At 33.9% G+C, this 26,964-nt stretch overlaps 1 long non-coding RNA gene across 1 annotated transcript in view; it reads right to left on the reverse strand.

Annotated features, from left to right (window-relative positions):
- Positions 1 to 23,934, reverse strand: part of LOC124367096 — a 53,739-nt gene extending 29,805 nt beyond the window's left edge. The window contains exon 1 of the long non-coding RNA XR_006922860.1: positions 23,441 to 23,934. This is a non-coding gene — a long non-coding RNA (uncharacterized LOC124367096). The remainder of the gene's footprint in view (positions 1 to 23,440) is intronic.
- Between the last annotated feature and the right edge of the window lie 3,030 nt (positions 23,935 to 26,964).

Here is a 26,964-nt window from a genome sequence, read left to right on the forward strand (position 1 = left end):
AATCTTCAACCAAGATAAGAACCCTAAATGTCAATTTAACAACTATTGGCCTGACGACAAATTAAAAAAAAACTCATGACTACAGTTAACCCAAAATTTTTGTCGTGTCTCAGGTGCACCTGGATAAATGAAAAAAATAGGAACATCCATAATTTTAAACAAGAACTACCAATTCCACCCGGCATCCTTCTGCAAAGGGCGGGCTCCTAATGAAAACCAAGAAATAAAACTAAATAGCATTTAAACTTAACTTAAAAACTAAATAAACAAATTATAAACTAGAATAACTGGCAAAATAACAAAAATAAATAAATTGAACAAATAGTGGGGTATCACAGTTGTTTTACTGGTGATATTTTTTCATCTCATCATGCAGGCCAGTTTTCCGACAGAACGAAAACAGAAAAACCCTGGAATCGAATATGCCTGCGAGCAACCATGATGGAAAGGCAGCAGGAGGAAAAAGTTCCTCTCTTGTAAGTATTCTCCTCTTGATTCTCGTATGATCAACTTAGTAAATACCAAAGTGGACAGCTTATGAACATTTGAAATTATAACTAACATCAGTCTTCCGGTTCACATCTGTCGAAACATTGCTTACAAAATTAACTTCTTGAAATATTTCGGCCTTGCCGTTGTGTGTCGTTTTCAGTCCACATATATTAAACCAAAAAATGTCAAGAGTCGTGCCTTCTGGATCTTTGCAAGGTTATAACTTCGGATAGTACTCTTGAGGAGGTGAAAAGCAAACTCTTTGCTACTCACCATGGATCTGTATTCTCCATCAAGTTGGCCTACTGTTCCTGCTTTCGAATTTTTCAAGTCAAGTGCTATCAGCTCTCGTCATCTTCTAGTAGAACTCAATAAGAGTTTAATAAACCTCGATGCGTCTAAGAGTGGTGGTCCGGATGGAATACAACCTGCTTTGCTTAAGCCGTGCAGTGATGTACTCGCTAGATACCTTCAACAGCTTTTTAATGAGTCGCTAACCTCTGGTATCTTCGCCGGCATCTTAAAAAACGAGCATATTCCTGTGCTTAAAGCTAGCTGCTCTAATTATAAAAAAAAACTCTACCGCCCTATAACTATACTCCCTGCTCTTGGCAAAGTGTTCGCGAGTTTAGTTTTGGATGGAACGAAACCCTTCTTTGGCAGTATCATCAACACCAATCAGATAGTTTTGTCAGTAACAAGTCCACGTCTACAAACCTTTTATTACTTTCAGTGAAGAACCCTTTCAGCGTTTAGAGAGGAACTCGACAAAGCAAAACTCCAGCTCGACAAAGAATGTATCGATTTTCGTAAAGGGGATTCGACTGGGTTGAAATAACATCCTGAATAAAAATTTAAGGGTTATGGTACCTGGATTCTCTTCTTGCTGCTTTAAGTATTACTTAACAAAACCGTAAGCTGTATGTCAGGATTTGCTCTACTCTGGCCAAAGTTTTCCTTCAGGTTATCAGAAGTTCCTCAAAGTTCCCACCTCGGTCCGCATCTCTTTAATTTATTCATCAATGACATGGTACACTTTCTAGAGGTGGATAACTGATATTTGCGGACGATCTAAAGTTACTGATGAATGGAGTTGTCTTCGCACGAGGGTGCTGCTAATGTACAGACAAGCTCGACAACGTTGTGTCCTGGTGCATCGATTTTAACATGCAGATCAACTTAAGAAAGTGGTGCTGTCACAAAATTTAATCGTTCTTGCTCTTCCTTCATGTTTTCATACAGCTTAGAATCGGATATTGTGCTGAGAAAATTCACACGTCAGACAAATTTTCACAAATATTTTTCTTACATTATTGCTTTATTCTTATCGTTGTGTTGATATTATTAATGAATACTATTGTTGCTATTCCTAAATGTTTGTTATTGTTATATAATACTGTAATTATTACAGTAATTTATTGTTATTTATTGCATTGTTACGTTTGTTTTGTTGCATAGTTAAATGGTATACGTATTAGTTACTGATAGTTTACTTTTTGTTTCTATATTGCTGTTGTTGTAGTGTTTTTCCATAGTTTACCTTGTTTCCGTTGGGCTATTTTTTAGTTGTTAGTTAATTTCTTATTAGTAATTGTTTATTACTTGATATTTGCTTGTACTGATATTTCAGTTATAGATTTTATTTGTATTACACATCTATGTTGTATTTAAAAAATAGCTTTGCCGTTGGTTTGTAATAAATAAAATAGTCAACAGTCGTCTTCTGTATAGGCGAGATGAAGAAGTAGAGCTTTATAGTTACTGGCTTCAGGTTGCTTAACCACTGACTAATTATAATCAATAGGTCTTACGTATCACAGGTTGCTAACTTTTAGAGCTAGTGACATAATGACAATGGCCATTCATCTCTAAATCCTAGGTGTAATAAATTCATTGTATGTCAATAACTTTAGCTTATTATATACTTATGTCTATTTTTATCATAGTAAGACATTAGTCAATGGGAAGGGTACAGTCCCGTTAGTAAATTTGAGGGAGTCTTTTAAGGGTGAATATGTTTAGAAGACATGTACGATGTATTATTAAACGTGTAAAAGCTGTTTTTCTTATATTCTCTATAATCTTGAATCAATGGTTTTCGAGTCATGAATGTTCAAAATTTCAGTCTTGTTGAAGAGCACCAAACCTGGTACTCATTTTCGTTATTATCGAATTATAAACTGGAGATTGTTACTCAATTATTTGCTTTGTATCTCTAAACGCAAAAATAAACAATCTACATTTTACCATAACTAATGTTATTACAGGTCTGCTAGTTTGTGATTAAATTTCAAACTCTTATATCTACACTTCTCGATTCGAGAGTACAGGCACGAACGCATCGATGGATATTTGTTGAGGTACTTCAAATGGTACCTTTCAATTGCTGACTTCAGTATTTTACATGAGTGGTAGTTAAACTTCTAATGTTTACACTGTTTATCACTTGTAAACCAACGCTCCAAAATTTGTATAGCAATACCATTAAAAGAGACATCAACCAACTTTGTAATCACATTGGCCATGGAATCTGGTCGTCTGACGACGGACGATAACATGAACCAGCCAAGTCAAATCCCAATATTCCTAATCGACTATTCTATTCCTTCAATTCTAAAAATGGCTGACAACGAGGAGTAAAGGTGTGTCACGTTGTATTTTGTTATGTTTTTTCTATTTTAAAACAAGTAGTTTAATTAAATTTTTGACTGTTTCAGTTGGTTCGAGCTCTCAAAGATCTGCCCTTGAAAATACAGACAGCAAGTAAAACTGAAAGGAAAGCAGTTGTAGAAAATGTCATCAAAGTGTTGTCCGAAATCAGGTTAGATTTCTTTTTTTCCAGCCGGCAATGAAGTTATTATCAATATTTGTGGTAGTTATTGATATCATGATAATAAATCCATCACTCTCCATATTAATAAAAAAATATAATTTTTATACACTCACCTCTTGTTGATAAAGTAGTTGTATATTTTTACATAATATGTTGCAAGTCTTCTGATCTATTTTTTTTGCTGTCAATGGGGCTACTTTTTATTGGGTTTACTTCAAAGCTATTGATAACTGTTAAATTTAAAATATGCAAATAGGAATAATGGTATTATTTTCAAACCTTAAGCATGTGTTGAAAGAAAATATTGTTTGTTTTTAATTGGGAAGGAAGGTAGGCTTATTTTCAAATAATTGTCAATTTTCAATCTTACAAAATCAAATTCATTAGCCTAAAGTAACTATCCTAATCTAAAGAATTTATTGACTTCAGATCTCAAGGGGATTCATGTAGTAATTATGACACCCACATATGGCATTATGATATTTATGTGAAGAGGACTGTTCCTTATAGAAATAATGCCATCAAAAGTAATATTACATGTTCTCATTAGAGTTTGTACTTAATTACCATCCTATTGCATTACAATTGTCCAGCTGCTTTGAGATATGATAAGCAGACCAGGTTTTTTTTTATATTGATATTAACAAACAGGTACCTATTGCTTGATTGTAATCATCAATATAATCAACCAATACTGATTAATAAACAAGTTACTTTTAATTATCTGTTGTAAACAGTATTGGTTTAATTATATTGAAACTAAACGAAATAGGGTTGTAGATTATTAACTTACTTCATGTTATTGGTTTCAAAACATTTCTTTTGTTTTCCTATTACTGTTGTAATGGTTTGTTTTGATGGTTATGATTCCTCCGTTATTAGTATGTGATTGTATGTATGTAGTTAATTCTTTTAATTTCAAACACATGATATTAAATTTAATTTAGTATTTTGTGTTGATACTGACTAATATTTCTGTTATTCTATGTATGGTGTATGGGTGATTATAGGATTACTAAGTGATAAGCGACATAAAAAACCTTATATAGAAAGCTGCCTGAGATTTGCCAATGATAGGCTATAAAATGGGTGTTCTTGATTAGGACATAAAGATGGGATACTATGATATTCTTCTAAATTTGGTAGTGTTAAAAACTGTTTTAGTATATTGTTAAAACATCTATTATTGTAAAGTTCTAAAACTAGGTATAAGTTAGTTTCTTCGTATAAACATGTACAGAAAACATCAGCATGCCAAATTGTGGTGGAACCCTGTGCAGAAAGAGAAAACAATATTTGGTAATTGTTTCAATAATACAATATTTTGTTAATGGCCGAACCGGCTTAAATGCGAGTTTCACGTTATTAACCTAAGTCTATCGTCCTGAACGATATTAGGTTTCAATTGTGTGGAAATGATAAATAACGAAGTTATAGAACATTTAAAAGTTACTGTTTCTTGCCTAGAGTAATATTTCATTGTTCCATGGGTGTCTCATGGTCTTATTATGATTGTAAGTCAACCTTCTTTTGGTTGCTGCTGACGTGTGGCTATTACAACCATTCTTAGATATGTAAATAACAATAAAAATTATGATGAAATTAGGGAAAATTTGACCCAAATTAGAGACGTCTTTGTTAAGTTAGACCTTCTAAGAATAAAAGTTCATATCAGCCTGACACAAGTACCTCTGGCCATTCAACCTTCGGTGCTGCACTGCGCTGATGGTGACAACAAAAAACTTCCCCCGAGGTAGTACCTATCAGTAATAAAATAAATTTGCAAAATCACAAATATTGTAAATTAATCTAACCGTAAACTTCCTATTATCTTGCAAGGAAAAGTAGTTCCACATTGAATATGATATAAAATTCATTATTAGTCATTTTAATACTCTTAACACGTTCGCTGCTAAAAAATTAAGTAATGTATGTTGCTAGAGGGCTAATTTTTTTTTATTAGTATTCACTTACCAATTTAGTTGTTGTGACACGGGTTGGTACAGGAAAGGTCATCAAAACACCAAAAGAGCCCGAATTTCGCCATTTTGAAAACGTTGCAGTAGATCTACCGCACACGCTCCTGGGGCCAGTCTCTCTTCGAAGGGCACACCGTTTTCCTTATTATTTTTTGAAAAACAGACCACTAACGTATTGTTTATAATAATACTGGGAACAAATCACTTAGTATAACTAAAAATATATTGATAAAAAAAACACTAAAAACTTACTATTTACAACCCAACCATCTCCCCAAGGTACGCTTCATTAGTCATGGAATTGGTCAAAACAATGTGGGACACACAACCCAGGCTGTCCATCACATTCTAAACACTGCACATCACGTATTTCTTTCTGCCATTTGCATAGCAAACTCTGCACCTCTTTTGTTTACTTCTCTTTCCACAAGCCACTTTTTCTGTAATCCGTGAGGGTACATGGGGGACGCGCGGCGGCGCTTCAGAGGTCGAGGAGGCTCGGGAACGTCCGGGAGTAGCTTGTCAATAACCTCCAGACGGAAGTCGTAACAATGGCATTTTGTTTTCTCCACTTGATGTGCGAACTTCGTTATAGAGATAGTGTGCATTCACTAACATCATCTGAATTACGTGGACAAAAATCTTTTTATACCACCGCAGTGTTTTCCTTTCGCAAGGATAATATGGACATCATTTGGTCACTGCGGTCACGCCTTTCATAAAATGGTTGTATTGAACAATTGGTAGTGGTTTTAGTCTCTCCAAACCACCTCGATTAATTGAATTCACCATGTCATTTTCAAATTCAGTGGATATGTAAGAGACATACGCGTTTGTCTTTCCATTTGGCGACAACAACACTTTCGGCGTAGCGGGCGATGGTTTCACCCTTTTTCAGGGTTGCCGATTTGACTTCAGGAGATACGTATTTTCGGTCCAGCCGAAGAGTTCCAGTTCTGCAATATTGTATTCCTACGGAGCAGGCTTGAGGCAAGAGTAAAACTATTATAATAATTATCCATAAATAAACTGTGGCCACAATTGAGTTTCCCTTGCATCAGCTTCAATACAACATTGGCTGCATGCCCCTTACCACCGTAATCATCTAAAACTCCGCAATACATAAAAAACGAAGTATTAGGCCATGGGGGTCACACAAACTGTACAGTTTGATGCCGTACTTATGGCGTTTCCCTTTTATATATTGCCTAAAGTACAACCGTTCCCCTCCATAAACCATTCCCTCGTCAATGCACAACTTTTTTTTGAGGATAATAAATTGAGTCCATTTTATTGTTGAAGTAGTCAATTAGAAAACTGTACTTTAGAAGCTCTGTTGTTTGGGTTAGGGTACCTTTCAAAATTAATTGCATCGCAAAATAAGCATGAATTTTGTCCGCTGGCCATGAATTTGGGAGGAAGCACTGTTGAAAACACAGCTTACAAGTTTTCCAATAGTCTTGTATTCGGGGCTAATTGTAATATTCCCATGTGCTGCAATAGGCCAATAAAACATTTGAGATCCTCCACGGGAAATGTCTTTCCATTTATGGAATTAGTGAGCCTGGGGTTGTAGTAGGGTCCACAGAATAACTCGCAACGCGTATCGGATTCGTAGTAGCCACACATATGCCCTCCATAAAAAATCACATCCACCAGCAAGACAAGAAAAAAATTTGATTGGAGGTAATCTTCATTAGGCAAAGGGACTTACAAATAAACTTTTCCTCTTTTGTTAAATCGGTACTATCTTTTCATACCTATAGTTTGAGGACTCCATTGTGGTGGTCTTACCGTCATAGTCTGGGTCTTCGGACCTCTGAACTCATCAGTCTCGTTTTGTTCATCGTCGAGGGTCCGGAGCATATACCAGGGACACCAGGGTCGTCTTCATAATCAGAATCACCTATTAGCCACAAACTGGACGTTCTATTCTGGATTCCACTAGTTCCAGGAGGCAAATCCATGTCTATTTGTATTATAAGAATAACACTAAACACACAACAAAAACGGGGTTAAAATTTGAAGTAGTAGTCCTAAAAACTAACCACAAAACGTCTTAAACTTGAGAACGGCGACCACAAAAAACGCCGGGGAAAAGTATATCCCCACGAGCGGCCAAAAAAAATCGGACAACCATACTCGACGAGTGCTGAGAGCACACTGACTGGGTTTCTAAACAATGGCGCTGTGCAGTAGATCTTACGTCAATGGCGGCGCCTGGCTGCGACGGCAGCGTGCAGATAGATCTACCGCAACCGCATTGAACGTGTTGTTTTCAAAAACCTTATATTGACTTTGTTACATGAAAGATGATAGCAATAAGTTCATATAAACGAATCTCGTTTCCAATGTGGGATAAAAACCCCCCACCCCCCCCCCCCCCCACCCCCCCCCCCCCCCACCCCCCCCCCCCCCCACCCCCCCCCCCCCCCACCCCCCCCCCCCCCCACCCCCCCCCCCCCATCAAGCCACACTTCTCATTAAAATACATCTTATTATTTATCAGCAGCTACACATTTAACGACTTTTATTATATTGCGTCGGTATTTTGTTATATAGTATTCACAGTCACCCTTAAGGTTGGGACACACATAACCGCACCGCGCCCGACACGTCAGTCGGCCGTATGCTGGCCGTCATACGGTGAAAGAATTGCAGCGCAGTTTTCAACCTGCAAGTCCACACATGTCCGCACCGACACCAGAACCGTCGTGGCCGCACGTGCCCGCACCGTCACCGATATGTTTAGTTTGAATTTTGACGGGCACGGTGCGGTCTACGAGCGGCATCATATGTTGTTTACTGTTTGCGTTCTTCTTTTTAAAACTATTTAAGTAGTCTACACGTTCTATTTTAGTGAATTATTTAGTATAGCCTACTAAACTCTACATCCTGTGTTCGCGTACAAAATCATATTTATTATTAAAATTATTACATTTTCTTACCTTAGAGTAAACTAGTCATATTTTCTTATTGTGCATATTTTCTTATTACAACAAATTTTGAAAACCATGTTTTACCTTAAGTGATTTTAAACAACTAAATTCGAATTATGAAAAATCTATAAACATTTTTCATTAATTAAAAAATAACAAGCATGTAATTATTTACGCGAAAATCTATTTTTCTTTGATGTATTGAAGTTACTTGATACATTTTTCCGGTATTTTGTAAGGGTCATATTTAGAATGTTTCCATGACATTTTTATTTTTTATTCTTTTCACTTCAAAAAAGTAAAAATAAAAATATTTTATTTACAATAAGATTTTCAAGTAAGAAAAACCCATGTTAAAAATAAATAATAATAATAAATCATTTATTTCCCCATAATATCAAAACCTGAATATTACAAATAAATATTATTGCCAGTGCTTAGTAATAAATAATACTATGACATAACGTATTTACAATAGCAGTAAATAACAAATAAAAAAAATGTTTTCTACTTACTTTATTTAAAATTTATGTACTTAGAGTAATAAAATATAAAAAGTAGGTTACATCCTTTTAGATTTTTCTTTCTTTTTTTAAACTAATAATTAGGCCAATAGATTTACAAAATAAGGGAAATTTAGGTACCCCATAAGTGGCTGTGCCTGTGTTGGGGATACTATATACAAAAAGGGTAAAAAATAAAAATAGCGGAATCGAACAAGAATGAAATGATAAAAATGAGTTATTGTAGCTTATGTAGTAAATAATGTACTCTTACGTTTCAAAGTTTAAATTTTAGTATAAACTAGTGTGCTGTATTAAACAAAAATGATTTATGCATGATTTACAATTCAAATATTAGGCTTTACACATGTACCACTAAATATTATATTATAAATAATTATTTTATAATGCTCTAACGTGTCTAATTAAATATTATTATAACTTAGCAGTCAAGGACTAACCATACACTAATGTATTATCTTAAACAAATACTCAATATCACTTTGACCGATCAACCATGCTCTAATTTTTTTTAGAAAATATATTTATGTTTCTGCTATTTTTGACTAATTCTGGCAATAAATTATTTGTCCTCGGAGCTATAAAAGAAACACATTTTGTAAAATCTGTTTTTTGTAAGTTCTCCAGTATATATTTTACAAATATTTACTATGTTTTACAAATTATTATAAAAGGGTTTGCAACATGGCAAACTCTCTGGCACCACACTATAGCTCTTGGGTTTAATACAAAAAAACACTAAATATACTGTTTATAGTGTATTTGACCTAAATTCATTGCAATGAAATCACAATGAACAAGAATTGTAGAGATAAAAAATATAACCAAAATAATGATATTTACAAATTTTACATACTAGCAGATTGTACAAAGCTTTACTGTTGCATTACAATGTTTCATTCACCACAGCGATTAATACAAATAACAACAATGATATTAACAATTTTCTCAAGCAATACTTAATAATATTCCGAATATTTTTAAGTATCTGTCACTTCGAATTCAAAAGAAACATGTTCTAGTACAATACAGTGAGATTGTTGCGCTCGGACTGCATACGTACATGTGTGCCCTCACGGTAACCGAGCCGAGCCCGCACCGACAATCGGCCGACTCACGTGACGGGCACGGTGCGGTTATGTGTGTCCCAACCTTTATCAAGTATCAAAACCCGTAAAAGTGTTGATGTTTAGGGTTTATGCTATCTTTGGCGCTCTGTAAACTTTTTCGATAGAATAAAAGGCAATCAACAAATAACTTTTTAAAGAATAATGAAATAAGTAACTTATATTAGTTGGTACATATTGTTGTTACTCTCACAGTATTGCCAACTATGGTAAATTATTTCAAATCCTTAGATTAAATTGACAATAGTTAAGTATTTTCTTTATGAACTCTCAAAATAAAACTTTATACAAGGAAGTTTAAGTGGAAGACAAAAAGATAACGTACGAATTCAATAAACATAAAGAGAGTGTTAAAAACATAACAGTGTTAAGCATGTGAAATGATTTTGAAATTAAACATTAAAATCAACAGTTCAAATTGTAAAGCAGGAATAAACTTTATATTCAGCCAACTCAACAAAATCCTTACATTATACCTGTCAATTAATTAAAACACGTTGGTGTTACCAATACATTGTTTCTGTTATAACTGTGAGAGCCTGCAAATATTTGGCGGCAATGTTTACTTTGATTCTCACAGTTATTGCATTCTTTTTATTGTAGGTGTTAAAAATAATTTCGTAGCTCTAGAATGCTATTAATATTTTAATAAAACAACCTTCATATTTTTGCTGTTGTTCTACTATTTACAAATACAGATAAAAATAAAAACTAGTTACCCTCGTGTATATTAATTATACTTTTATAACGCAGATAAAAATATAATACGTATTGCCTTATCTATTAATATAAGATAATATCTTTTTATCTGAATGTTTACGACATATTAGAGTCTAATTTTTTTATGATTTTGATTATGATATGATAAATTCATTATTCAATTTAGCTTACATTTTATATTATATTACGTTGTGCCAAACGTACAATCAAAACTTTGATACGATCTCTTTATTAATTCTTGTTTGAATGATACCCGCATATGCCTACATGGTGCCTTAATTTGTTTTAAAAATTAAATATTATATTATTGACAATATAAGCTTTAGTGTTAAAATGTACTGCAAGGTGTGGAAACTGTAACGCTCAAAATATCAAGTATATGGCTAACATCTTGATCATAAGAATGCACATTATCTATATCAAATAAATATCTATAGATTATCAGAATGTTTCAAACCGGTCGAATTACTTTTTTACGTATTTTTAAATTTGTAGGCCATTTGGGGGAGATTTATAACCCCCCCCCCTAGTTCCTCCCCTGAGCTTGGGAGCCGAGAGCCAATTTGCCCTGTATAAGTACACAACCTGAATGTTATTAAAAACTACAGAGGAATATTACCCTAAGAAAGGAATTGGTCGTCAGCCGCGTTAATTTTGGTGGAGCTCGAAATAAGGGTTATTAAATGTGTTAAAAATATGAAACTGTAATCATATATTTCCCATCTCGATACACTTAAAATCGACAGTCACGTAAATAATACAGTTATATCGTCAGAAAACTAAGCAAAGAGATTGACAGACGTCACTTTAAAAGGTCTGTGACGATCACCCTTCTCGATACCCTCCATTACGATCTCCGCCGTAACTAGAGCCGCTGACGTCACTTTAAAAGTCTGTGACTTTCACCCTTTCGATACCCTCCATTACGACCTCCGCCGTAACTAGCGCCGATCTATTATTAAATTTAATATACAGGGTGTCCCGTAACTATCTGGATAAAGGTATACCACGTTATTGCTCAGGTCAAGACAAGCGTATTTCACCATATGAATATACTCCAATGCTTAGTTTCGTGTATGTCTGTATGTTTTTTTATTTTATTTTATATCTTAAAAACTAATGAATGATAGCCTATTATGCCGAATTAGGCTCAAATTTTTATAATAACAAGGCCAGTTACTGAAAAAGTACACTTTTTATTGTAAGTACTGATATTTTCAAAGCAGCAGCCATTAAAAAATTTTAACTTCGAATATCTTAAAAACCACCAATTGTTCTCAAGAATTAGAAAAATATATATTATATTATTTCATCACGAATCTAATAACTTATTTAGATCAAATGACAAATAATTGATTTAGAGCAGATTTACTGTGACAATACATCGTCCACATTGAGGTTCTCAAGGAATTAATAGCCAACATTTCTAAAACTGAATAAACGGCACATTCAGAATAATTTGCTCTTCTGCATCATAAAACACAAAAAGAAACGTCGTATGATTACATACTTGTAATTCTTTAAAAAAAGTTGGGTTTCAAGATATTCAAAGTTGAACCGTTTCACTGGTCATAATATTTTTCAGCAACTGGCCTTATTTTATAAACATTTATGTTAAATTTGTTTCAATTTAATGTATTAGTTTTAAATATAAATATTTTTTATAAAAACACTTACGACAGACAGATGGGAAACTAAGCATTGGAGACCCATTTTCATATGGTGAAATATGTTTGTCTTGACCTGAGCAATAACGCTGTATACCTTTGTTCAGAGAGTTACGGGACACCCTGTATAATAAATAAGCTAACCATATTACTGGCAATGTGGTTAGTTTAGTGCTAAATAATCCTTAACGCGTGAAATTGTAAAAAAATGGAGGAATAAAATCATTATCGTTATTATCTACAATTACAGTATCATCTAACGATTTTAAAAACTACTCAGGCTGTATCTTTACACAATATAAATTCTCGACTGTTGGATTATTAGTTTATAGAATTTTATAAAAAGATTCACTGACGTGATTCACTCATGATTCATCAAGTGTTGTATATAATTTAATATCCGTATATTTTATCCTGACACTTGTTATAATTTATTAGATTGCTATACGACACTAATATATATATATATATATATATATATATATATATATATATATATATATATATATATATTATTACTAGCTGACCCGCAAACATTGTTTTAATACAAAAGATATTTTTTATTATTCTACATTTAATTTATTTTGAAAAGCAAAAAACAAACAACAGGAAACCAAGAATGTAATATATAAAATTGACTGTGGATGCAAAAAGACGTATATCGGCCAAACATCAAGACCTGTTGAATCGAGGCTAAAAGGACATATTTACAATTATAAAAAAGAAAACATTGAACAATCTAAATTAGTTGAACATGCTATTAAAGAAAATCATCATATAAATTTTGAATCATCAAGCGTATTTCTTAAAGGCTCTTCCTGGACAAAAAGAAATAAAATTGAAAGTGCATGTATGACGGTTTTAAAAGACAATTGTATTTTCCAACCTTCCATAAATTTCAGTGACATTTTTCTACCATTAGTAAAAGAAGAAACCATTCCAAAATTATGAATTGCAAACCATATTTTTCTACATAATTTTTTTATAATTAATTAGTTTTTGGTCTTTACAATTAATTTTAAATTCTATTCTATTTTATCATATGTTTTGTTTTATTTTATACATATGTTTTATCTGTAAACAATATCTAACTGATGATGCCTTAACAGTCGAAAGCGCTTTAGGAAATAAATTAAATGTGGAAGAATAAAAAATGTCTTTTGTATTAAAACCTACTCTCTTCCATCAAGAATACAAAGGAGAAAAACATTGTTTTTGCCGTACTATAAATTTTTTGATAGATTATTGTATTAGAACTAAATAAATAAATTACTGTAATTATATGAGTATGCGGTGTATGAGTGGAAAAAGCATGGAGCGGTGTAAACGATGACGGAATATAAAAATAACAAAATACTAAACATCCATATTTTCTCATCCATTAAAATCTATTTTGTATAGATAATTATATTAATATATGACACATGATAATTTTATTAATTACAACAGCAATCCCTTAACGCGACGAAGTGTATAATTTTTTTTGTTACCACATCCTTAGCAAACACAAACAAACTGGATGGCATGCCCAACTCGAGAGCATGCCACGTATAATTTCCAGTCTGAAAAGCATGGTGTGCTCAAATCTAAAACACAAAAAGATAACGTTTGGCCTTGAGATTGCATAATGCAAATGCCAATCTAATTGGAAATTGAAAACGTTTAAATTGAATTGACACATCTGTGGGTATAACAGGGATCCGTGACAGTGTCATCACAAACTGTATCAATCGATTTGTGTGTCACCAACTCCCCAGGAAACAACTGTTGTATCTTGAGATTCAATTTGTGGACGCCCACATTTTTGCTGCTAAAATTGCTCTTTCTGGCAGCACTTTCGCATTTATTAGGATTAGGATTGTAGATAAAGTTTTGAGTATTATTGTAAAAAAATATCATCCATTGCAACAGTTATAATATGTAAGGTATGACAAAAAAATCAAGCAAATTTTACAAACTTACAATAATTCAAGTAACATCTAATAAATTATGAAAATTACTTAATGATGATCATTACTGCTCATATTTGTAAATTGAATTATAGCAGATTTAATTTTTTTAGGCCGATGTGTCCTGCGAATCACAACATAATTACAAAATTTCACATGCTACTCGTATATACAGGGTGAGTCAGAAATATGGTAAAAATATTTTAAGACGTGATTGGAGAGCTAAAATAAGAAAAAAAAAAATGTTATATAAAGGTAGGTCCGGAAAACGCTCCATTTTCTGAGTAATGGCTGGCGAAAGATTTTGCTTTGTTTTCAGTTCACCTGGTGAAATTAAGTGATTCTGAAAGGTTTTGTTCTTACTTTTTAAACTCATATAAGATGGATTTATAAAGAAAATCATCTGAAAAATCAAATAAAACCACTCTAGAGGTTGTAGTGTGAACAGTTTTTTAAAAAGAATGAAATTTGCCAAAAATATAATTAAAAAAATACCGTCTTTAAATGTTTGATGTCGAATAACATTGTTAAATGACCAATAAACAAATTGTTTTTCCAAATACAGATTGTAGAGAATTTAATTTTGAAAACAACCATAATAAACAAAGTTAACTAAATGTGTAAAAAAGATATGATATTGACTCCTCACGTATCACACTACACAGCAAAACTTTTGCTGTTTTATAATAAGGAGGAATGAGTATCTGATTGGTAACAGCTGGTGAAAAATAAAACATTTTTAGTTCAAAATTTTATTTTTAAAATACAATAACACATCTAAAATCGCTTTTAGTCTTACCGAAAGATTAAAAAAGGATGCTGTAAATGACCTCCGTTGTTCAAAATGCACGCGTTCAGGGCGTCTTCTCATCAAGTTTCGGACCCGTTTCAAAAACTCCAGGTGTCTGCTTAATGGTTTCTATGCCATTAGAAACGTTTAATCGGAGTTCTTCAATGGTGTCTATTGGGAAAGAGTAAACTAATGTTTTTTAAATGTCCCGAAAGGTAAAATATTCCAAAGGATTTAAGTCCGGTGATCTTGCTGGCCATGAAACTGGTCCACTTCGGCCTATCGATTGATTTGTGAAACTCTCATTTAGGTGTCTACGAACAGCCAGAGAGTAGTGCGCAGGTACCCCCGTCATGCATAAACCACATGTTTTGGCGCAAATTCAGAGGTACATCATTAAGCAGGTTAGATAGCTCGTCTCTTAAAAAGTTCAAGTACACCATGCCTGGGAGGAAGCACGAATACGACAAAATGATCTGCTAAGATTCCAACCCAAACATTTACTGAAAACTGATGTTGTGGGCGATTAGGTTTGATAGCATGAGGCTTTCTGTCTGCCGAAATGTGGTTGTTTATGGAAGTTAATGATAACTGTTCTTGTAAAGTGAGCCTCATTGGTAAACAAAATTGTATTCAAAAAGTTTTGGATCAGCACATTTTAACAGAAGCCATCGACAAAAACAACATGGGGGAGCGTAGTCTTGTGGCAAAAAGAGTTGCTGGAACATGGAGTTTGCTTGGACATGGTGGAAGTGGTATGGTGTAACTGGTACTCGTGTCTGTAGTATTCTCCGAATACTAGATTAGCTGACATTGAACTGTAGTGACAATTCTCTAGTGCTCTTTTCAGGATAATCAGAATTTTTTATTAAGAACCAACTCTTCTAATTCAACAGTCCTACATGATCGGGCGATGCCTGCATCACTATGCTCCGAAGACTTCAAAGAACCTGTTTCAGATAGGCGTTGATGAACAGTGGCAAAAATCTTGCGCTTCTGACACCTGCGGTTTAGGAAAGTTCTCTTGCTAGACAGACGTCTTGCTGAAGTACTATTGCAGCGTCCCAAACCATACATTAAAATGCATGTCTTCTAAATCAGAGTTTGAATACAGATGAATATTACCTTCCATTTTTAATAAATGAAACACACAACACAATATCACTAATAAAATGGATTGGAAATAACTGGTTAAAATACTTAACACAAGCACATAGTATATTTACAGTTTGTTGTATTGTTCAAACAGGAGGTGACATCATTATGTCATCTAATAATAAATGCCAAGCTGATTATTTATTATTTAAAAATGTTTAAATAGTTGTTGTTTAAATAATTAATTATTACCAGCTGTTACCAATCAGATACTCATTTCTTATTCTAAAACAGCAAAAACATTGCTGTGTAGTGTAATACGTAAGGAGTCGATTTCATACCTTTTTTACACATTTAGTTAACTTTTGTTTACTATGGTTGTTTTCAGAATTAAATTCTCTACAATCTGTTTTAGGAAAAAACAATTTGTTTTAATGGTCATTTAACAATTTTATTTCGACATCAAACATTTAAGACGGTATTTTTTTTATTATATATTTTTGGCAAATTTCATACTTTTTCTCAAAAAAAACTGTTCACACTACAACCTCTAGAGTGGTTTTATTTGATTTTTCAGGTGATTTTCTTTATACATCCATCTTATTTGAGTTTAAAAAGTAAGAACAAAAACCTTTCAGAATCACTTAATTTCACCAGGTGAACTGAAAACAAAGCAAAATCTTTCGCCAGCCATTACTCAGTAATGGAGCGTTTCCGGACCTACCTTTATATAACATTTTTTTTCTTATTTTTAGCTCTACAATCACGTCTTAAAATATTTTACCATATTTCTGACTCACCCTGTAAAACATAAAAAACAATCTTATTTGTATCTTTGTAACTAAACCTTTACCATTTTTATACGGCCTGACTTCACCAAGGGTTTCTGAAATCCGGGCGAAATCTTTCGCTAGGCGTAAACTCGCTAACGAAGCGTTTCCGGGCATATGGTTATATGAACTTTTTTACTTGTTTTTAGCTATAGAAATAAGCTCTCGAGAGATTGCCGTTTAGTTTGAATCACCCTGTATAATATTAATTGAGGCACTTCTATATGCACGAAAAGTAAACATTTTAATGAGATACAGAGGAAAGATCCTGAAACATTATTTTTGTGTTTCAGACTTCCGTTTTGAAATGTTTAAATACTGACTGAAAAACTTTCACCAAAACATTTTCTTTTGTAAGATTATTACGATCACGTACCACGTGGCATAGACTTACGCTTAGAGAAATTTAATAAATTATAATCAACAGCGATACTACTGAACACGTTTTAATTTTTAATGTTAAAAATTAGTTGTTTTAGTTCTAATTCAAAAACTGAGACGCACACATGGTTTGAATGTAAAATACATTTGTTTTCAAAGATGTTTAAAATTAAAAACATCATGATGCAACGTTTAATTAAACATTTGTGATTGTCCATTTTTAGCTATTTTAAATTTTTAGTTTTTGGGGAATGGGCAAATTTGAGTAAATAATGAATGTATTTATTTCATATTATAATTTTGCTGTTTTGAATATTTATTTTTTAATAAGTAGAAAACAACGGATATTTACGTAAAACCCCCGATTGTTTATGATTTTGTCCACTATGAATTTTTGAAACGGTCAAACCATTTTTTAAAGGAAACTCCACCAACATGTTTCTATCGACTAGACCCTTAAACAATGTCCCACAAGTTACAGTTTTACATTAGAAACATTTTGAGATTCAAACTCGGAAGTTTTCCAGTTTTGGCACATGTTGTTTCCATAAATTGGATAATAAAATTATTTGAAATAGATTCCCAGTATAGTATTTGGGGGAGGCGGTTCATTTTGTTTCTCTGGCCGCCCGCGTAATACACGTCTAGGACACCTTGTCTGGCTGTATGGTACGCGGCGTGTAGGTAGTAATAATCTCAGTTGAGTGGAGAGTCGCGACGCGCTTGGGGCCTTTCTCGAGATCTCTGCTTAGACCTTTCGGTCAACACTGATGTATGTATGTATCATGTTTTTATACATCAACGGCGGTCACCGTCTTTCCGGCGGTGTCTCATTGTTACAGAATTCACTCACTTTTCTAACTCTTAGTGCATCTCATTTCGGAAGATTTGTAGAAATGACTTTACCTATCAAAAGTGAGGTTGAGATATCGTTTAGGTTTCCATTATTTCAATTTCATGATTAAAGAAATAGCGATACATTTATTTATATAACGCCTGTACCCAGATATAGTTTAACCATTAACGGGCAATAATATGGCAAGAAAATGAGAGCAAAAAGGCCACAATCTTTTAAAACAAAGTAGGAGTACAACACGTCATGCTGAGGTTGCATGTAAAATATAAAGTACTAGCTGTTTCCCCGCGGTTTCACGCGCTTTTCGTAAGCTTTGCCCGTGGGTAAGCACTTCTGGTTCAAGTGAATTATATTTCCAACGCCGATGTAGAGTGTATCTGTTGCCACGATCAAGAAAATTTGCCAAAAATTTATGTTTATAGCCGTTGTACACGTACTTGTACTTTATTATAAAGTGGTCTAACACTCTAGCTTTTAAGTTCCACCAGAGGCTTATTTTAAAGACAAATATACATTAAAACCTAGTACCTTCAAATAGTGTTTGGCTATTTAATATACGTAACTGTCTCGTAATTGCAGTTTATACGTGCAGGCGCTTTGATAACTTTTATATTTTTTAGCGCCGCCTGGTGATGAGTTACATCTATGGGCATAGCATATAAACCTTCTAAGTTGGAAAAATAAATATACACACATAATAATGATAAAAAAATAAATAAATAATGATCGGTCAAATAGTTTCTGAGTCTATAAAGGACAAACACACAAAACATTCTTTATATTATATATATAGACTAGCGGGCCCGGCGCGCTTTGCTGCGCATTTCAATAATTTTTTTGCAAAAGTTGCCCGCGGCTTCGCACGCAATTTCCCGTTGAAAACAGTACACTATATTCACTTATTCTTTTTCTATCACATTCTAAACATTGCTGAGATAATTGATAGTCGTTCCATCGTGAGCCTCTTGGGCGTATTATGAAGGTATGTACCATATTCCTGCCTCTATCTAGCTGTTACCCACGGCTTCGCACGCAAATCTTAAGAACCGAAGTCCTTATATTACTTAGTAAATTTTTTTTTTTTACTATAATAAATTTTAGATTAAATTAGTTATATCTCCGATGCCACGATTGAGCTTGCTTTGTTGTCTCGATCGAGAGAATATGTACACACGGAGTTTTGAGAACCATACTTCTGTCAAAAAAAAACAACTAAGGTTGATTTTATAACATTCTTTATATTTGTAGCCAACGTAAGATAGTAATTATGATATCTGCATTACTCTTCTGATCAAGCATGAGCATGGTTTATATTAAATAAATATTGCAGTTAAAGGTGAATTTTTACGTCAAATTTGAATTGTATTATCTGGATAGTAAAGTCTATGTTTAACAGTGATTGCAAAAACAGTTTAAACAAAATTTGTCGTTTTCTCTTAAGCTTACTCTATGCTTTAAAAACTATAAGTGTAATATATGTTTACAAAGAACAGCTGATTAAAAATTTGAAAAGACGTTAACATATGTTTGCTGCAATGCATTTCTTATGGGTATTTCTGTAACCTGGGGCGGAATCCTGAATCGGGAAAGGGATGGGCATAGCTTATAAACCTTCTCCGTGGAAAAATACATATACGTACAAATTTTCATCATGATCGGTCCAATAGTTCACGATTCCATAAAGGACAAACATACAAACATTCATTTTTATATATATACTAGCGGGCCCGGCGCGCTTTGCTGCGCATTTCAATAATTTTTTGCAAAAGTTGCCCGCGGCTTCGCACGCAATTTCCCGTTGAAAACAGTACACTATATTCACTTATTCTTTTTCTATCACATTCTAAACATTGCTGAGGATAATTTGATAGTCGTTCCATCGTGAGCCTCTTGGGCGTATTATGAAGGTATGTACCATATTTCCTGCCTCTATCTAGCTGTTACCCACACGGCTTCGCACGCAAATCTTAAGAACCGAAGTCCTTATATTACTTAGTAAATTTTTTTTTACTATAATAAATTTTAGATTAAATTAGTTATATCTCCGATGCCACGATTGAGCTTTGCTTTGTTGTCTCGATCGAGAGAATATGTACACACGGAGTTTTGAGAACCATACTTCTGTCAAAAAAAAAACAACTAAGGTTGATTTTATAACATTCTTTATATTTGTAGCCAACGTAAGATAGTAATTATGATATCTGCATTACTCTTCTGATCAAGCATGAGCATGGTTTATATTAAATAAATATTGCAGTTAAAGGTGAATTTTTACGTCAAATTTGAATTGTATTATCTGGATAGTAAAGTCTATGTTTAACAGTGATTGCAAAAACAGTTTAAACAAAATTGTCGTTTCTCTTAAGCTTACTCTATGCTTTAAAACTATAAGTGTAATATATGTTTACAAAGAACAGCTGATTAAAAATTTGAAAAGACGTTAACATATGTTTGCTGCAATGCATTTCTTATGGTATTTCTGTAACCAGTGGGGGCGGAATCCTGAATCGGGAAAGGGATGGGCATAGCTTATAAACCTTCTCCGTGGAAAAATAACATATACGTACAAATTTTCATCATGATCGGTCCAATAGTTCACGATTCCATAAAGGACAAACATACAAACATTCAATATAATATATATATATATATATATATATATATATATATATATATATATATATATTACTCACTTCATTAGGCTATATTTGTTATTATGTCATATTCTAAAATGCCATAGGGCTTTACTCAGTTTGTTTACAAATTTTGTATTCTTCTGTTCTCCCATTGCCAATATCATTGTTATTAAATTTACAATACCAATATCAAAATATTAGCTACAGCTCAGCCAGATCCCATGGAGTGACAAGCAACATAATCACACTCAGTGTTACCCATATAAGAATTTAGGGGTCTTTTTCGTTTAAGGGCCAGCACCTTACAAACATACTATACCTTACTGACAGTGCATTTAATCGTTTTTTTTTTTGGTGTTATTAGTTCGTAGGGCAGTAGTCCAGGTACTACTTCTAGTATAAACTCGTCTTATCTTATAAGTGATAAACGCGCGCCGCTTATCTTTTGCCTGTAATGAAGCCTGCGTGAGTTATACTTAGTTTTTCTTGTTCAATAAAGCGTGGTGAGTTGATCTGGGCTTGGACTTTGCAAGCTCGAGTTAATTTTTTTTACCAAAAGAGCAAGCAGCGCAAAGCGCTGCGCAGCGGGCAAGCATCGCGTGATCTGAGTTTTGAATAGGCAAGCTAGGGTCTTTTGTGCTGGCCCTTAAACGAAAAAGACCCAAATTGAGCTCAATACAAAATTTCAAATCTATAGATCGGTTCGTTTTCGAGATATCGTTCAGACAGAGACAGATGGACAGTCAGACTTAAATGAAATTTTACTAGACCCCACAAGTGATAGGCTTCGCTAACGCTCAGCCAATTACTTTGTTTTACAGTGAGAAAATGTAAAACGCTTCAGTTTAAAAGGCAAAAAGGCTTCGTTAACGTTCTGCCAGACAAAAAAGTTGAATATTTTTTTATCACAATGAACATTAGGTACCGATCTCACACATCCGACTCGGCGATATATCAGAGAATGGCCACCTAGAAAACCAATAATATTTCCGGAACAAATAAAACAAATTATAATAAAAGTTGAAGATGGAGCTTATACTGGCTATACTCACTGTGTTGAAATTAAAAGAACCAATATTTATAACTTTTTATTTTTTGAGGTCTTCGATAGCAAGGTTACCTCCTTCAGACACATCTAAAAAAATTAAAAAGTTATAAATATTGGTTCTTTTAACTGTAATGTAGTGATTGAATTCTACGCATTGTGGGATGCCTAATGTTATTGTTCTACAGTTACTGTGTTATCTGGTTGCACTCAGATGTCTTTGAAACACTCAGATTTATCATGCATTAATATATAAGGTTTACCGGCCAGCAACAAACTTATATAGGATTATTGCAGATCATAGAAGTACTCTGATATAAACAACTGAAAGAACGAGTATTATGTACTGTACAAACGGCATTTTTCAGTGAGTAATACCCTTTCGTTAAATCACCCCTACCACTCATGAGGCAAGACAATGAAATATCAAAATCACCCATATTAAAAGTGACCAATTGGGTATATTTTAATTTCAACAAATATAATTAAATCTATGTTTTCTTAAATATACACAAATTAATTAAATGTGTTGTTTTTAACCTACTTCTTGTGTTGTTACTACATTTACAGTACATACTCTCTAAGTTTTATTACTGTTAAAGGTTCGTGTTAGTTTTATTCTAAAACAAATTACAATAATAAAGATCTTTCGAATTCTCTCTGTATATCACGGATAAAAATTACAATTATTAAATTATTTGTTCTAGTTCTTTGCACTGCTTTGATAAAGTAACCATTATTTAAAATTTTCATTCGTAATCTCGTTATATAAATTTTTTACTCCACAAAATATTTTTTTATAACTGTAAGGAATCTCTCCTCCATTTTTATTGACCAAAATAAGAAGGTTTATCAGTGATTTTGAATCAACAGTCACTTTGAATAATTTTTCTAAACAACCAAGAGTTGTTAAGGTGTTGGTATTGTTGTTATAGTTTTTAATACAAATGTTTTAGTCTTTTTAGATACCTCCTTTGAAAATATAAAAAAATATTTAAAAAACATAACCATTTTTCATCATTCCGTTGAGAATTGGTAGGTTTTTAAAGAGTAATTATTTCGAGGAATCTTACAATCAGGATTAAAAGATATTTTAAAGATATGGACATGAATCGTTTACAGTGTAATGATATATAACTAAAGTGATCAATATGTTTTTACTTATTAAAAATAATTTCTTTAATTAATATATATTTTTAAGTGTAAATTTCTTAAGTGATACGTAATTACTTTCACTAAAAAAATCATTAAAAAATATGTCAGTCACTGAAGTTATTACTCATTTATACACTGAGAGCATTTCATATTTTTATTTTTCACCATTTTATACATATGGGCCAGCCTACTCAATTTATAATATTTAAAATTGTTAAAAAGTACTTTGAGTGCCTATAATTCGACTGTATAGATCAAAAACATTTTCTTCAAATTTTTCTTTAAGGAAGTTATCATAAAGGACTTTAATTTAAAAATTAAAAATCATTATCCTACCCCAAAACTTATTACACCAATTTAATGAATAGATATGATTTTTTCAATAACGCCTGAAAGCTACACAATATGACTAATAGAATTACCTGATCATTCAGCTAACGTTGGGAAGTAATGAAGATGAGATCGTGGAGAAGACAGGGGGTGAGATCGAGCTGTCGATAGAGGGGTCGTTCTGAGAAGTTCATCCATAATTGAAGATCCAGTTCACCTCTCGTAGTGTAGAAGAAGGCCTCCATCCAAAATACGAAGATTAACTCAGCCGGAAGACGTAGGATTCTTCTTCTGGTGGCGATGGGTCGAAAATCAACCGCACGGTTTTCATAACGTTACGAATGAGTAAACTCGGGAAGTTTGACTCTGTACAGAAAATAGTCGGCCATCTTCAGTAGTGTGATGGGCTCAGTGAATGAGTGTACGTTAATGAATGACGGACTAAGTACCGGGCTCCCTATATAACGAGTAGGACCTTCAAGCGGTACCTAATGAGGCGTGTGCAGTGGGTGCTCTAGCGCTGAGTACAGTACAGTGCTGAGGCGTGCAGTGAGCTCAGCAGGTGCTGACTAAGACGATATCACAGCTGATAATAAATCCCCGGTCCTTGGATCACGTAATTCTGCGATTTGCCGGAGAGAGGCCTTGGGACGACCTTGGGCTGACTGTGAACATTCGACCCGCGTTAGTCACGGCACCGTGTGGATAGTGCGGCATTGCGTGGCTGACGGTCCAACACATTTAGAGGCCCTTTTCTGTCCTATGTTTCTATACGACAAGTATAGGGAATTCCAAAATTGACGTAGGGAAACTCCAGAATATATTCTAGAGACATAAATAATCTTGGAGCTGCGAGCCTACAAAGTTGGGCAAAAACATTGTTTGTGTTCCTATGTTCCTACACCAACAAAAATGCAATTACGGTCACAAAATTTGTAGTCTGGAGAATGTTTGATCCAAAAGATCCAATTTTTATTAAATAAATTACGTCGATTGAAGGTTTTTGTAGGTTCTGTGAGGATTTATTCGATTTTAAAGGTAACATTTTAGGTACAAATAGGCATGCTGATTTTTTTTCAAATTCCTGTGCAGTATACCTCGAGCTACCTTAGTTTTAAAATTGTGCACCTCTAAGACGGAGCTGTCAGCAGAAGCAGTTCCTGGGTGAGGTTAAGAACGTTCCTACTTAGCCTAGGAAAATACCTACCGTTATGTTTTATAGAATACAGATCAAATAACGAGGGGGGAATTCCAACTTTCCCACAACCTTGGAGGACTGTAACTCCTTGAAACATCCACGACGGATGGAAAATATTATATTGCTGTCCTTATATTCCCAGACGTCAAATTTGAACTCCCAATATAGAATTCCTAAGTTATAGAACCGATTTAACTATTTAGTGATGCGAATCTTGGAACTAAGATTCATCGCAATACACTTTACCTAAACACTTTTAACCCATCAGTGATTCTCCACCTCCTTGTGGATGTCCATGAAGAGTTGAGGAAGCGTCTTAAATGTGAGCATATATCATGCGAGATGCAATTTAAATATCATCATGGGATAGTTACAATAGCAAGAAAAAGATTATGTGCAACACTTAAATAATGGCCACGGCCATTTAAATAGATTGTATGTGAATGAAACAGGATTGTTCCGGATATTTGCCATCGTTCAGTGATACGAGAGAAAAAAGTATCACTACGTTTAGAGATTTGCAGTTAGAGCTCTTCCCTAAGTTGATAACTAACCTCAAAACATAACTACAATCTTGGTTAAAATCAACAAACCATTCCAGAGTGTTGTGGCATGCATTAGTCAGGCAGGAACAGTAACAACCATGTTGTGTGTCAACTCATAGCACACTATGTCTAGAATAAGAAATTTAATAAAAACAAAACCCTAATTATTAAAACTGAACTAAAGAATGCAGGCCACAATAGGTCGACACTGAACGACCAACCACTGAGAACTGTCCAGAGACATAGAGCAAAATGTCCTCTGCCAGTAAAATAATAACTTATCTTGATGCTACATATTAAACCTACCAAATCGGTTTAAAATACGGATCATAACAAGTTATCCCAATAATTGAGAAAATAAATTAACGAAAGAAAGCAATTAGATCTATAGCTGGCCTTAGATGACAGCTCTCGCAATCCTCACAGCCTGAATATTCACCAACCTGGATATACTCATAGCTCGGATATCCTCCAACCTGGACATCCTCCAATCTGAATATTCTCATAGCCAAGATATCCTCTAGTCTGAATATCCTTATAGCCCGGAAATTCTCCAGCCTGGACATCCTCATAGTTCGGATATCCTACAGTCTGGATATTCTCATAACCCGGATATCCCCCAGCCTGGATATCCTAATAGCCCAGATATTCTCCAGCCTCGATATCCTTATGGTATGGATATCTTACAACCTGGATATCCTAATAGCCCAGATATTCTCCAGCCTGAATATCCTCATAGCCTGGATATCCTCATAGCCCGGATATCCTTACAGCTTGAAGATCCTCACAGTATTCGGTCTCTACATCAACGAGGCTATTATTTTAACAACAAGAAACCAGATTCCATTAACAAACTACAACACTAGGACAAGCTCTGACTGTTTCTCCTTGACTTCACGTTCATCTTCATGCTACGAGAAAAAGCTGTGTCATAGGTTAGACTGTGCAGTGCACTTCCTCAAATGTTACAATCCTTCCAAACCAAGACACCTCGTCTCCTCTAGGGCTCTCCTCTTGGTTAGTTAGGAACAAACCCATCCGTCGTTCCATTGGACTAACCATCCATCCAGGAGTACCATAGGACCGAGGCACGACGTTACGTTCTAAACACCTCAATATGTTCAAGCTTGTAATGTCTTATTATCATGAGACATTTTTAAGATCATATCCAATTTCGTGTGATTTTTCATTGTATAACGGTTTATTTCACAGAGGGAGATGAACATTTGTTTAGAATGAAAGAAGCTGTGTTTATCTGCGTTCACTTCTACGAGCTGTACTATTTAATATTTACCAAAAAGCCTATTATTCTGACTACCGTCTTGATTTTAACCAGAAAATAACAATGTTAAACCTCACCCACCATATTTTTTTTTCTTGCTGCATAGTAATGGTATCTCAATTTAGAGATATGTAGTTAATATGACTCAAACAGTCTTTACTTTTTTCTACATTGATATTGCATTGTTATTTCGACCAATCTGAACCTTTCTCAACTCATCAGTTACATATTCAAAAAGTATACAATTTGCAAGAAAAACTTAAGCGTTTGGATGATGCATAATAATTAAGTATTTAAAATGAGGCACCCCCATAGTTCTACAACAAAAAATAAAGGAATAAACGTGTCTAACAAGTTTAACATCAATACAATGTTGTAAACCCAAGGCCGTCTTACTAAAATAAAGAGTGTAAAATCATTTAAGGTTCAACATTGTCCTTATTGGGTATCCCTTTGGTCACTTTACTACTGCAGTTGGCTCTTGGATCAACATCTTGTATGTGTTTATTATTTATTAAGGACACGACAGGTTCTACACAACATCGTGCTGTTGTCCGTACGTCTGTCAGTCTGTATGTGTGATGATAACTC

This window comes from Homalodisca vitripennis, chromosome 8 (assembly GCF_021130785.1).
Source record: "Homalodisca vitripennis isolate AUS2020 chromosome 8, UT_GWSS_2.1, whole genome shotgun sequence".
NCBI lineage: Eukaryota > Metazoa > Arthropoda > Insecta > Hemiptera > Cicadellidae > Homalodisca > Homalodisca vitripennis.